At 35.9% G+C, this 13,209-nt stretch overlaps 1 pseudogene; it reads left to right on the top strand.

The window, feature by feature from the left end:
* The first annotated feature begins 1,135 nt into the window (after window positions 1-1,135).
* Window positions 1,136-13,209, top strand: part of LOC101631054 — a 24,108-nt pseudogene continuing 12,034 nt past the window's right edge.

Raw genomic sequence — 13,209 nt, 5'->3', positions numbered from 1 at the left:
AAGAAAATACACTTTCTAAAATGGAGATTGTGGTCAGGAGGAAAGAGATACCTAAAAGAAATAGTAGGCTTCCTTCCCTGTGAATTTGGTTCAGATATGTGTACCACAGACTTTTGATTTGAAATCAGAATCTTAGCATGTAGCAGAATTCTTATGATTGTGTAGTTACTTAGAGCAAGTAGGCAGCCAGTTTAGCTATACTGAAACTCTCCTTAAAGGAGACATGAGCTAATAGGGTGGCAAATCATGATACCCCGATTTCTCCCAATGCAATCTTCAGTACAGGTTCAAATTAGGCACCTAACACTGTAGTTCATCTCAGGTCAACTTAATTCATTATAACCTGAGTGTTACCTGTGATTTCAAAAGCTGAAATTTATAGAGCCCAATGAACTGAAAATTAAAGGACACTATGCCTCACAGAAGACTCAGTTTCATGTATGTTTTTTAGTTTTTAACTTCAAGTTAAAAATGAAAGAATCTTCTAAGATCACTGTGATTTATTCCTCTCATTCTCTTGGTGACAAACTCATGCTCATGGTTGGCAAAACTGCTAATGCTTTCTTGCTTAGTACAGAAAAACTATGAATCACTCAGATGAGGTGTTAACAACAATATATTATTCCCCCGAGGTGCCCCCAACATGAAGGAGAGGGATATCTCTTCTCTGCTAGGAATATAACATGGTCCCCAAGCAGAGAACCCAACATTGCATAAAGACCCAATTCAATGGTTTTCTTCCTACCTGCCTCATGTCCCTGGGATATGGTAGAAAAGGGCACTGTTTCTGTGGTCCCCTATGACTCAGCTGTGGAGGCCTCTAATGTCTTTCCTGGCTTCCTTCCTCTTCCATCTGAGTCTACCACTGCATTTTTGCATGCCAATTCAATGACTCCATTGTGCCTGCAATAACACTCAACCACTTCTCTCAATTACTTGTATTGGAAAAGAGGAGAAAGCTCAACATAATCTGGGTTTTGGCAATGAAAACATTTTAGTACTGCAAATAAATTATTGAAATGTTGGGAGATATTCCACTTTCTAGCTAAAATGCTAATGCTTGTACCACATGGAAGTAAAATATGCATGGCCAGCAAGATTAGGAAGTCAACCCCAAAAGACAGGACAGATAGGTATGGCTCGTGGTATACTTGCTAATCATGCTGTCAATGTGGGGCCTGCAGAAAAAAAGAAACCTTCAGTCAGCCTTACACAAACCACAACCCCTGACTTCAAGATTGATGGGAAAAGTAAGAATTGGCCTAACAGTGAATCCTACTGATGAAATCACTGAACATACTGCAATAGGGTATACTATTTGCATTAATAAATCTGAGCCTTAGTAACTTTTTGTATTGGTAAAATTAGAATTATCCTTTCCTTCTCATTTCCCCTTGTCCCATGACTGCTTTTTGTTTGATTGATTCCTCTCACTACTTGTTCTCTTCACTTTATGGATTGCTGGAAGGATCAGGAACTGCTAGGGTTAATGATAATAGCAATAGCTGACATTCTGTTTTTGTTCCATGTGCTAGACACTAAGATTTTGACTTTACTTCTCAATCTTAGGACAAGGACACTGCTATCTCCATTTCTCAGTAAGAAAATTGAGAATGAGAACAGTGGAAAAACTACCAGGGGGATAGCACTAGTAGTGGTGGGTATCTCTATAGGCCATGGTTTCACTAAGCTATATTACATCTTTTTTCCCCTAAATCACATATATTTTATTTTCACAATTAAAAATTTATTTTTAAAATTTTAGATTTTTTAGATTGCAAAGCATGATATTGATATTTGGTATTGGATATTGTGATTAAAGTACTGTGTAATCCTAATCCTGAAACTGCAAATTATCCTTGATGCTCTAAAAAATATATAAGATGTTTAGCAAAAGGCATCTGACAAGTTAGGTGGACAACACCTCACATGATAGGACAGCACAATCTTTTAATAAGGATTATGAATTTCTTCATTTAGCTCACTTAAATTCCAAATTTACAGTGGGATTTAAAGAGAAAATGAAGTGTTAGTAACAACTGTTAACTGTGCTTTTAATACTTTTTCTTTTTAGTTTCATTGTTGGAAAGTACTTGGTTCAAGTAACAGTAATATTAAAAGTTTTTATATAGAACTTCAGAGTTTACAAAGGTATTCCTCATAAATGTCCACATTTAAACTTTCATCCCACTTGCACAAATATTTGGCAATTTTTAGTGAGAAAACTAACCTATTCTAGAGGTTAAGTTATATCTCAAAAGTTTGCATGTTCCAATTATAGAAATTTTCCCCAAATTAGGGTGGTTTATATGTCCCAATTTGCTGAGTTACACCAATATACTTCACTCTCACGCTTAAATATTTCATAGTTTGAAGAAAATTTATATTTTCAGTTAAACCAAAACATGAAATTAAATGCAAAATTTCACTTGAAACTAGAATATGTTGATAACATGGTGGTTTATATTTTGGGCTTCTGGGGAAACATTTGTGCCTATCTTGCATGAAGTTGATACCTCAAGAATGATAGATCTTTGTGGTGGGGGCATTAATTTGTTTTTAACTCTCTATACCTATGAAAGCCCCTCTTTTTCCAACCACTTAGTGTTTATTTTCCAGCCTTGGTTGCACATTAGAATCACACTGTGGTCAATAACTTAGTCCCACCTGATTCAGTCAAACCAGTGCTTTTATGAATGGGCCTGAGGAAATAGCATTTTCAAAATCTCTTCAGACAATTTTACAATGCACCTGGAAGTGACACAAAATTTGATAATGGTAAAGTACCTTAGACCCATGAGGAGGGCATGGGAAAGAAGCCAGAGGTGGGAGTGGAGGTGAGGGATATTTACAAGGAATAGAAAAAATATTGGTGGATAACTTTTCTATCTTATGGAATTTGTATGTACTTATCTTAACATAATGAAGTGATATTATGATCGCTCTATTGAACAGATACTTAATTTGAACTCCAATTCCAATAATTGTCTTAATACAACCTTATTTAGCACTGTTCCTTACTCTGTGAGTATGTATGTGTGTGTGTTGGGGAGTTATGATGAAGGTAGGATTATTCAGAATTGTTGAAAAAAGGAGTTGTATCTGCAAATAAAATTTGCATCTGTTGCATCATCTCTACTAAATGATAAAACCTCTCATTATTTAACATTTTTTTAAGAATATTTGCTGAGAAAGGAGATAAGAGCTTCATTGTACAGAGAAAGACTTGGGGTCACAGAAAGGCTAGGGATTGAGCTGAGGGTCATGTAGTGAGGCAACACAGACCTTGAATTAGTGGCTAAAATTTCTAATCATTAATCTAATGCTCTGAAAATTGGGACATGATTAAAAAGATGTTTTGTTATCTTTCAAATTCATGAGAGTATTTTTAGAGCATTATTAGACTTTGTTATTTATTACAATAAATGTTTATTTTCTTTTGAAATACACTAGATCAATTTCTAATCTCTTTGCTATAATTTTTCCATGGAAAGAAAATAACATTTCAGTTGATGTGATTTCAATGTGTTGTGAGTTCATCTCCTATTTTAGACCTAGTTCAATACTGGTGAGTGGGGATGCAAGAGACCATACCAAGACCTTGTTTCTTCTTTGTGTTGAGCACTAAACTCTATTCTAAGAGCTCATTTTGCAGCATTTTTCTAACCTATTAGCCTTCTCTAATCTCCAATTTTAACTCTAAGGTTTCTGTCTCTCCTCTCCACTGATGACTTGCTATCATTTTCTCAGTAGAATAGAGGACACCTAGAAATAAGCAAAAAGCTTTAAATACTGCTTGCCCAACAGATTTTTTGTTCCCAGCCTTCACCCACCAATCACTAGCGGCTATAGGAGGAGGTGGAAAGGCACAGACATTTTGCAGGAAGGGGCTTTCACTAGTCTTCAATCAATCAGCTACGGGCTGATTGATCAGTTAGGGTGAAGGAAAGAAGTAGAAAATAGGACCCCTGGTTTCCTTCTCTCATGGCACTGGTTCTTTAGGACAAGAAGAGCAGAAAAGGTGCTCAGAGTCAAATGGCTTTGCCTATGTGAATTAATATTGTTTAATATTATTTCACGTAGCCATGGAAAAAATAATCTTCAGAATTAGTTCCTTCAGACCAATAGACCAGCAGAAGTAAAATTAATTCCAAAGATAACTCTTGAATGCCACAATTCTGGCACATATTCCTCTCAAGAACCTCTAGTGATTTAATGATGCTGAAAAAGTCTTCGATGTCCATGATAGAAATCTGGCCATGTAAATGGAAATAAGTCCCCAAGCAGCTTAATAGCAGATCTAAGTCAGAGTGAAAGTTCCAAATGGTTATGAGAAGGTTGGGAAAACTAATCAAGGTGCTGAAAGCCTAATGACATTAAACTTAACTTAAAATTTTATTGAAAGATAATATGACTTTATACCTGAATTGAAAGAAGAAAAGCATGATTTGATAAGTGTCATGTTAGTAAAATATATTGTGAAGGGCCTAGAGAAGGCTGAAAAGGAAGCAACTGAAAAATTTGCTATGAAATAATTTATGGGTAGAACGGGTAAATCCAGATGGACTTCTTAAGGAGGTTAACTAGACAAGGATTTCTGAGCTACCTTTAAAATAAGAAGGATTCTTGGGCCCTCCCTGGTGTTGCAGCAGGTTAAAACCATTTCAGCATCAGTCTGATCCCTACCCCAGAGGTGACCCACATGGCACAGCAGACCTCTCCTGACCTGCCTGCTGCTCCCCTCAGCAGTGTACTTTGTCCATCTGCCTGTTTTGCTCCCCACCCTGTCTCTGGTAAATGATTTCACCACCCCTGCAGCTCTGGCTTGTACCCAGTTCTGTATGCATAAATAAATATTAAAAAATAAAATAAAATAAAAAGAAGGATTCTTAAGTGAAGAGATGAAATACACTAACCTAAGAGTAAAGAAGAATACAGAGTGAAAAGTAGTATGGGCTGTCTTCTTTATTAGTTTCTCAAAGACAGAGACTGACCTCATACACCTTTATGTTCCACATAGGAAAAAAAAATCAATAAATGACTGAAGAAATGAAAGCTTGAACAAATGAATGAAGGGGTGCATGAAATCATAAATGGAGGTGTTTACTCTAGGTGGCACTGCCAGAGCTTTGTCTACGAGTTTAATATTGTTTATACTCTCTTCTATCTTTGCCCATCCCACCGCTCATGATAATACTTCAGAGCATTCTGTCACAAGCCAATGTTGCTTGTCTTTGGGCTTTTGAAAGAAGACAGCAGTTAACAGTTAAACTGACTTAAATTTAGCAGCACTGGGCAAGAACAGAAATGTTCTAATCCTGTCTCCTCCTACGGAATGTGAATTGTGGTCAGGGTAATATGTTTTTGCCTCCTGTGATTTAGATCAAATTTCATAGGCCAGACAGGGCGTAGGGAGCCAGGCTGTTGCAGCCACTCTCCCTGGTAAACAGTGTCACACCTTCCTTGGACAGCCCAGGGCACCATGTGTGCCCTGGTGGTAGAGACACCTTGCCAGGGCTTGTCTGTTCTCCCTGCCTTTTTTTTTCTCCAGTGTTCATGTGGCATTTGGCTTCCTTTTCTCACCGAGCAATGATGTACAGGTATGGGTGGTATACACACTTGTATCCAGAACGGACTGCCTCAGAAAAACATACACAGGAGCTAGATTTGACTCAGTTGAGTTTTACATCTCAACTTCCCATATGAAAAAAGGTCACTAGCTAAAACTTCCTCTGGGAAAACTGAGTTGGTCTAGCGGGGTAATGCTATCTGTGTGCCTCCTGCCTCTACAAAGCAGATGGAAATATGTCAGAATGGCATGTCTGTGGACATGCCAGAAAAATCTGCCTTCCTGCATTGGCCACTAAGGAAAGAGTCACCCATTGCCTGCTGAATTTAACACTGTTATCTCCCTACCCCTCTATGAGATTATTATCTTTTATTTTTTAAACAAATGGTTCATTTTGCTCCTTGTATTTCAGTCACTGCCTGTCAAATTTGTCTACTAGTATAACATTCCACATAGAATCAGTGTGTAAAGAATTTTTTCCTTCAGAGGAAATTATTGTAGATTTTCCAGTCTTCCATGAACTCCCTCCAATTTCACCTTCCCACTTATCTTGAGGGTGCTAACAATTTAAAAGTATTACTGGCTAATTAATACCTTCTGGAAGTGGGAATTAGGACACACACACACATGCACACATATACCCCTAGAAATGTGATTTCAAAAGCAGAATGAAAATGGGAACTTTAAAGGGACAAAATTAAAATTTAATTGATGTACATAAATCCTAGAGAAATGGGACTACACATTTTATTGAATAAGACTGCACAATCAGGTAAGAATTCTTCACTAATTATTTTCCATTTATTTTTGTAATAATTCATGTTAGCAAAGAAACAACCTCTGTTTTTTAAATTACAGATATTTAGTGTATGAAAATAATAAGATCCTACCAAAGTTTAGCCCAAATCCATCAAATAAAACAAAAATCTAATACCCCCACTTGGGCTCTCTTGATGGTACATTTAGTAATATCTAAGCAGATTACATATTAAATTGACTAGTAAAAAGTTCTCTTCTTGCCTCTGTTATTAACCAACATATTGATAATATGGAGAAGGGAAGCTAAGCATGACCTAGCTATATAATCTTTAAAAGCAAGAGTAATATCATATGCTAGAGTTCTCTTTTATGTATATTACTTAAATTCTTTATTAGATTGGCATCATCCTTATTAAGTACCTATAATTGGCAGTATTTTTTATTAGTTTATAAAAATCTTAAGTTGTTACTTAGCTAACTGAATGAACATTTAAAAACTTATAATTTATCATTAGTAAATTGTTCATTTATTTTTTTTTATTTTTAATGTCTTTATTTGTATATATTTTACATCAGGTGTAGTCCCCATAGATTTCCACCACCAAATTCATCCATGCACCAGCAGTCCCTTGTGATCTTCCCCCCTTCATTTTGTACCTTATCCCTCTAATTCCCCTGTAGAATGTCTGATCAATTTTGTTACATTATTTTTTTCCCATTATTATTTTTTCCCTGTTATTTGGTTTCCCTACAAGACATACATTTCAGTAACATTTTTAAAGATTCATCCCCTAACACAAGGAAAATAAAAGATTCCTCTTACAAGTGAAACCATCGATAGTCAATAGTTTTCTTTTTCTTTCTCACTTACTTCATTGAGCATAATCTCTTCTAACTCCATCCATGTTGTCACAAATGGCATTAGGTTTTTTTTTTTTTTTTAAACATAATATTCCACTGTGTAAATAAATATATACAACAGCTTTTTGATCCAATAATCTATTTGGGTCATTTGGGTGGTTTCCAAGTCTTATACATTGTAAATAGGGCTGCATGTATCCTTTTGAATTAATGCTCTTGTGTAGTTTGGGTAGATCCCTAGGAGTGAAATTACTGGGTCAAATGGCAGCTCCACTTTTAGTAATATGAGGAACTAACTGCCACACAGCTTTCTATATATGGTTAGACTAGTTTGCAGTCCCACCAGCAGTGTGGAAGAGTTCCTTCTTTGCCACATCCTCAACAATATTTGCTGTTGTCAGTTTTTTTTTTTTAAATATGTACCATTCTTACTAGTGTAAGGTATTATCTCATTGTGGTTTTAATCTGCATTTTCCTGATTATGAAGGATGTTGAACACGTTTTCATATACCCGTTGGTCATTTGCATTTCATCTTTGGAGAAGTGTCTTTTGAGTTCTACTGTTCATTTTTTGACTGGATTATTTACTTTGTTTTCCTTGAGTCATGTGAGTTCTTTATATATATTTGTGATCAATCAGTTGTGTGAAGTGCAAAATTTTTCTCCCAATCAATAGGGTGTTTCTTTGTTTTGGTTAATGGCTCTTTTGTTGTGCAGAAGTATTTTAGTTTGATGTAGTCCAAGTGGTTTATCTTTTATTTTCTTTGTGTTAGGGAATGAATCTTTAAAAATGTTACTGAAATGTATGTCTTGTAGTGTTTTACCTGTATTTTCTTCTATGTATTTTATGGTTTCAGGTCTTATGTGCAGCTCTTTTATCCAGTTTTTAGTTGAATTTTGTGCATGGTGTGTGGCAGTAGTCTAGTTTCATTCTTTTGCATGTGGTGGTCCAGTTTTCCCCAGCACCATTTACTGACAAACTGCCCTGTTATATTGCATATTCTTTGCTTCTTTTTCAAAGATTAGTTGTCCATATATGCATAGCTTTATTTCTGGGCTTCCAATTCTGTTCAATTGGTCTTTGTGGCTTTGTTCCAGTACCATACTTTCTTAATTATTATGGCTTTATAGTATGGTTTGAAGTCTGGGAGTGCGATACCTCCATTCTCCTTTGTTTCAGTCAGGGGAGCTTTGGCTATTCTATTTGGCTAAGTGGCTCCATATGAATTTCATCAGTATTTGTTCCATTTCTTTGCAGAATGTTATTGAAATTTTTATTGGAATAGTTTAAATCTGTAAATTATTTTCGGTAGGATGGCAATTTTGATGTTAATTCTTCTTGATGAGTAGGAGATTCTTTCCATTTCTTTGTATCTTCTATTTCTTTTAACAGTGCTTTATAATTTTCTTTGTATAAATCCCCTACCTCTTTTGTTAAGTTTATCCCCACATTTTTTTATTTTCTTTTCTTTCAATTATAAAAGGAATGGTTTTCTTGATTCTTTCTTCTTCAGGTTGGCCTTTGTATATAGGAAGGCTACTGACTTTTGTTTGTTGGTTTTGTATCCTGCTAATTTACTAGATTGATTTTTTTTGATTAATTTTTATGTGGAGTTTTTAAGGTTTTCTATGTATTTTATCATATCATCTGCAAATAGTAATAATTTTACTTCTTTCCCTATTTAGATTCCTTGTATGTCTTTTTCTTGTCATATAGCTCTTAGCTAAGACTTACAGTATTATATTGAAGACCAGTGGTAACAGTGGGCATCTTGTTCCTAATCTTAAAGGAATAGCTTTCAGCTTTCACCATTGAAAATAATATTGGCTGTCGGTTTGTCATATATGACATTTATCATGTTAAGGTATGCTCCTTCTATTCCAAGAATTTCAAGAGTCTTCATCATAAATGGATGTTAATCTTTGTCAAATGCCTTCGTTGCATCTGTTGATATAATCATATGGTGTTTATTATTCTTTTTGTTGATGTGCTGGATTAATTTTCATTTGAAAATCAAATCATCCTTGTGCCTTTGGAATAAATCACACTTGGTCATGGTGTCTTATCCTTTTGATGGATCCTTGGATTCTGTTGGCAAGGATTTTATTGAGGATTTTTGCATCAGTGTTCTTTGGAGGATTGGTCTAAAGTGTTCTTTTTTGTGTTGTTTATTTGCTTTTGGTATTAGTGTAATACTGGCTTCATAGAATATATTTGGAAGGTTTTCTTCTCTCTCAATTTTTTTAAAGATTTTGTGTCAGGTAAGCATTAATTCATTTCTGAATGCTTGATAGAATTCACTTGTGAAGGTATCTGGTCCTTGAATTTTGTTTGGGGGAGGGTTTGGATTACTGTTTCAATTTCACTGCTTGCAATTAGTCTGTTTAGGTGTTCTGTTTCTTCTTTTTCTAGCTTTGGTTAGTTATATCATTTTAGGAAAATCTGTCCATCTCTTCTAGATTGCTAATCTTGTTTGCCTATAAATGTTCATAAAAATTTTTGATAATTCTTTGGATTTTTTTCTGAGTCTATTGCAATTTCTCCTCTTTCATTTGTGATCATATTTATTAGTGTTTTCTCCCTTTTCTGTGAGCCTGGCTAGTGGTCTGTCCATTTTGTTTAGTTGGTTTAAAGAACTGACTTTTGGTTTCATTGATCTTTTGGATTTTTTTTTAAATCTCTATTTCATTTATTTCTGCTTTGATTTTTATTATTTCCTTTCTTCTACTTATTTTTGGTATCTTTTGCTGTTATTTTTCTAGATCTTTGAGATTGGACATTGTTTCTTGTTTCTTACTGTGAGCCTGTATTGCTCTTATTTTCCTCTTATTACTGTCTTATTTTCCTCTTATTACTGTCCATTCCTCTTATTACTGTCCAGTACATTCTGGAAAATGGTGTTCTTACTGTCATTCAGATCAAAGTTTTTTTTTTTTTTATGTCTTCTTTTACTTCCTCCTTAATCCAATGGTCTTTTGGTAATGTGGATTTCAATCTCCGTGAAGTTGGTAGCTCCTTGTTTTCTTTTCATGATGTATTTGTAGTTTGGTGCCTTTATGATTAGAGAATATAGTTGGAATGATTTTGATCTTTCTTTATCTGTGGATGTTTGTCTTGTGACCCAATATATGATCGATTCTGGAGAATGACCTGTGTGCACTTGAGGAAAAAGTGCACTCAGATTTTGTTGGGTACAGTGTTCTATAGATGTTTGTTAAGCCCATGAGGAATAGGTCTTACTTAGGGCTACCTTGTCTTTGTTATTTTTTGTCTTGTTGATGTGTCCATTGGGGTATTGAGGGAGGTCTTCTACAATGTACATATTTTCTCTAGTGTTTGTTTTTGGAGCTATTAATAATTATCTTATATATTTAGGTGAGTATATGTTGATAAGTGTTATATCTTCCAGATGTACTGTCCCCTTAATCACAAAGTAGTATCCACCTTTGTCTCTCTTACCTTTTTTAGTTTTAAGTCTAGTTCATCTGATTTAAGTATAATTGTTGCTGCCTTCTTTTTTAGTCTGTTAAGCTTGTAGGATTGTTTTCCAATTTTTTACTTTCAAGTTTGTGTTTATCTTTTATTGATTCAGGATGCTTCCTGGAGACAACAAAGTTGGATTTTTATTTTTAATCCAGTCTTTGTCTTTTTATTGATGAGTTTAGACCATTTACATTTAGGGTTAATATTGATATGCTGGTGTTTGTATTTGCCATTTTTGTGTTTTTTCCCCTTATCTTATTCTGTTATTTTTATGTATTCCTCTATTAATTTTGGCTTTAGAAGTTCTTGTAGTATTTTTTGCAGAGGGGATTTAGTTGAAACAAATTTCTGCAGTTTTTGTTTGTATGGGAAGGTTTTTAGTTTATCTTCATATAGGAAGGAGAGCTTTGCAGGATAAAGTATTCTTGGTTGGCATTTGTTGCCTTGGAGTTTGCTGAATATGTTCCTCATTCTCTTCTTGCCCATAGCATTTCTTTGAAAAAGTCTGATGTCAGCTAGATTGGTTTTCCTTTATATGTTACCTGTTTCTTTCCCTTATCAGCATTATTATTTTTTCCTTGTCTTGGATTCTTGGAAGCTTTATTATTATGTGTTTTGCTTTTTGTGTGTCTATTTTCATCTCCTCTGTGCTTGGGAAGTTCTTTTCAATTATCTCTGAGAATAGTTTCTCCATTTCTTGGTCTTTCTCCTCACTTTTTGGATTCCTATAACTCTTGTATTTCCTTTCCTAATGGTGTCAGGTAGCTCTTCAAGTGTTTATCTTTTCCTTTTACTTATTTTTCCTTTTGTTTTGATTCTTTTTATTTCTGTATCTTTAAGAGTATTAATTCATTCTATTTCATCAATCCTGTTTTCATTGTTTTTCCCAGAGTTCTTTTTCTCCTCCAGTAATCTTTTAATCTCCTGCATTTCTTTTATTTCCTTTCTTAAGGTCTTGTTTTCATTCTTCAGTTCACTGATCTCACTGATTACTTGTATCATTTTTTTTTTCCTTTTCATCTCCTTTATGTTTTTTAATCATGATGATTCTAAATACTCTATCTGACAGGCAGAGAAATTCTTCCATATCATTGTTGTTGAGCTCTGGTGTCTGAGTCTCTTTCTGTGGTGTGCAGGCTTGCTTGGTTATTTCTGTTTTTCCTTCTTCCTGTCATTAATTTTCTAATGAGTTCTATGTGACTGGACACTGTGATATTGATATTGGCCAGCATTTCTTCTTGGGTGCTTCTTCTGAGATGTCAGGAACTGGTAGCCAGAAGTGGTCTAGCACTAATGATCCCAAACTCTACAAGGGTAATGATGCTATGGCTCTGTTGATGGGTTCTATCTCTGATAATCGCCACACTCCATATTTCCTCTGTTCTGGGGGAGGGGAACAGTGAGATTTCTAGCTTCCAATTGTGGCTGAGAGTCTGCACACTTTCAGTGGCAACAGCAGTCCTGCTGCTGCCTGGCTTCTGTCTATGGTCAGGGGTCCCTGCACATTCTGTCCGTAGTGGTCACACCCCGATCCTGGCTTCCAACTATGGCTGCAAGTTGTATATTTATGGTGGTAGCCCACCCTTTCCCAACTTCCAATTATGGTGGGGTACCGTGTACTGTTGATGGCAGTCATGCCTCCTCCTGCCTTTTGACTTAGGTCAGGGACTGTATGCTAGCAACAACACCCCAGCCGACTTCCAACTATGGCTGGAAGCTGTGTCTCTTGGTGGTGCCATGCTCCCACCTAGCATCCAACTATGGCAAGGTACTATACACTGGTGGTGGCAGCCATCCCCTGCCCAGCTTCCAACTATTGTGGGGAGCTACTTGCTTGCAGTAGTGGCAGTGCCCCTGATATTTTGTCAGGCTTCTAACTATGGCAGGGTCAGTGCACTCACAGAGGCAGCCATAACCATGCCTGTTTCTGACTGTGGCATATGGGCTGAGCTCTTTTGATTCTGCAGGTCTTATCCACACCCTCCAATTGCTAGTAGGTTTCAGCTCAGTTCCAAGTCTTAGTCTTGGGACCTAAGAGTCCTGCTACCCTCCCCTAAGGATTAACCTGCTGACCTTTATTTTGCCTTCTGTAGTCTTGAGATGAGTCAGTGTTTTCCTGTTGCTTTCACACTTTATCTCTTCCTTTCTCTGGTAGAGGTGTTCAGGGTTTGTGAGTAGAGGTGGGAGGACTGGGTTCTGGTCAATCTCTCCCTTTCATCTCTTCCTCTGTTGTTCTCACCTTCCTCCTGCTTCTTTTGAGTCACCAATCCTGTCCTGGGTCCTGTCAGGAATTTTCTACACTTTCTCCTTATAGATGTTTTCTACAAGAGAACTTAAAAATCCTAGCATCTCTTCACCGCCATGTTGGTGATCAATTATGTGTCCCTTTATTTTTATCATAATTTTCTTCTGGTTACAATTTTTCCCCCTTGCAGATAGATATTTTTTGTTGATGTCTTTCTTTTTGAACATTCTCTGAGGCTTATTTTATAATATTTTATAAAGTCTGATAATCTTACATATTGGTAAACCATAA

The sequence above is a fragment of the Condylura cristata genome, unplaced genomic scaffold (genome assembly GCF_000260355.1).
Source record: "Condylura cristata isolate star-nosed mole 26May11 unplaced genomic scaffold, ConCri1.0 scaffold00023, whole genome shotgun sequence".
In the NCBI taxonomy this organism is placed as follows: Eukaryota; Metazoa; Chordata; class Mammalia; order Eulipotyphla; family Talpidae; genus Condylura; species Condylura cristata.
The sequence above is the reverse complement of the archived record's forward strand: the minus strand, read 5'-3'. Positions and strand labels throughout refer to the sequence as shown.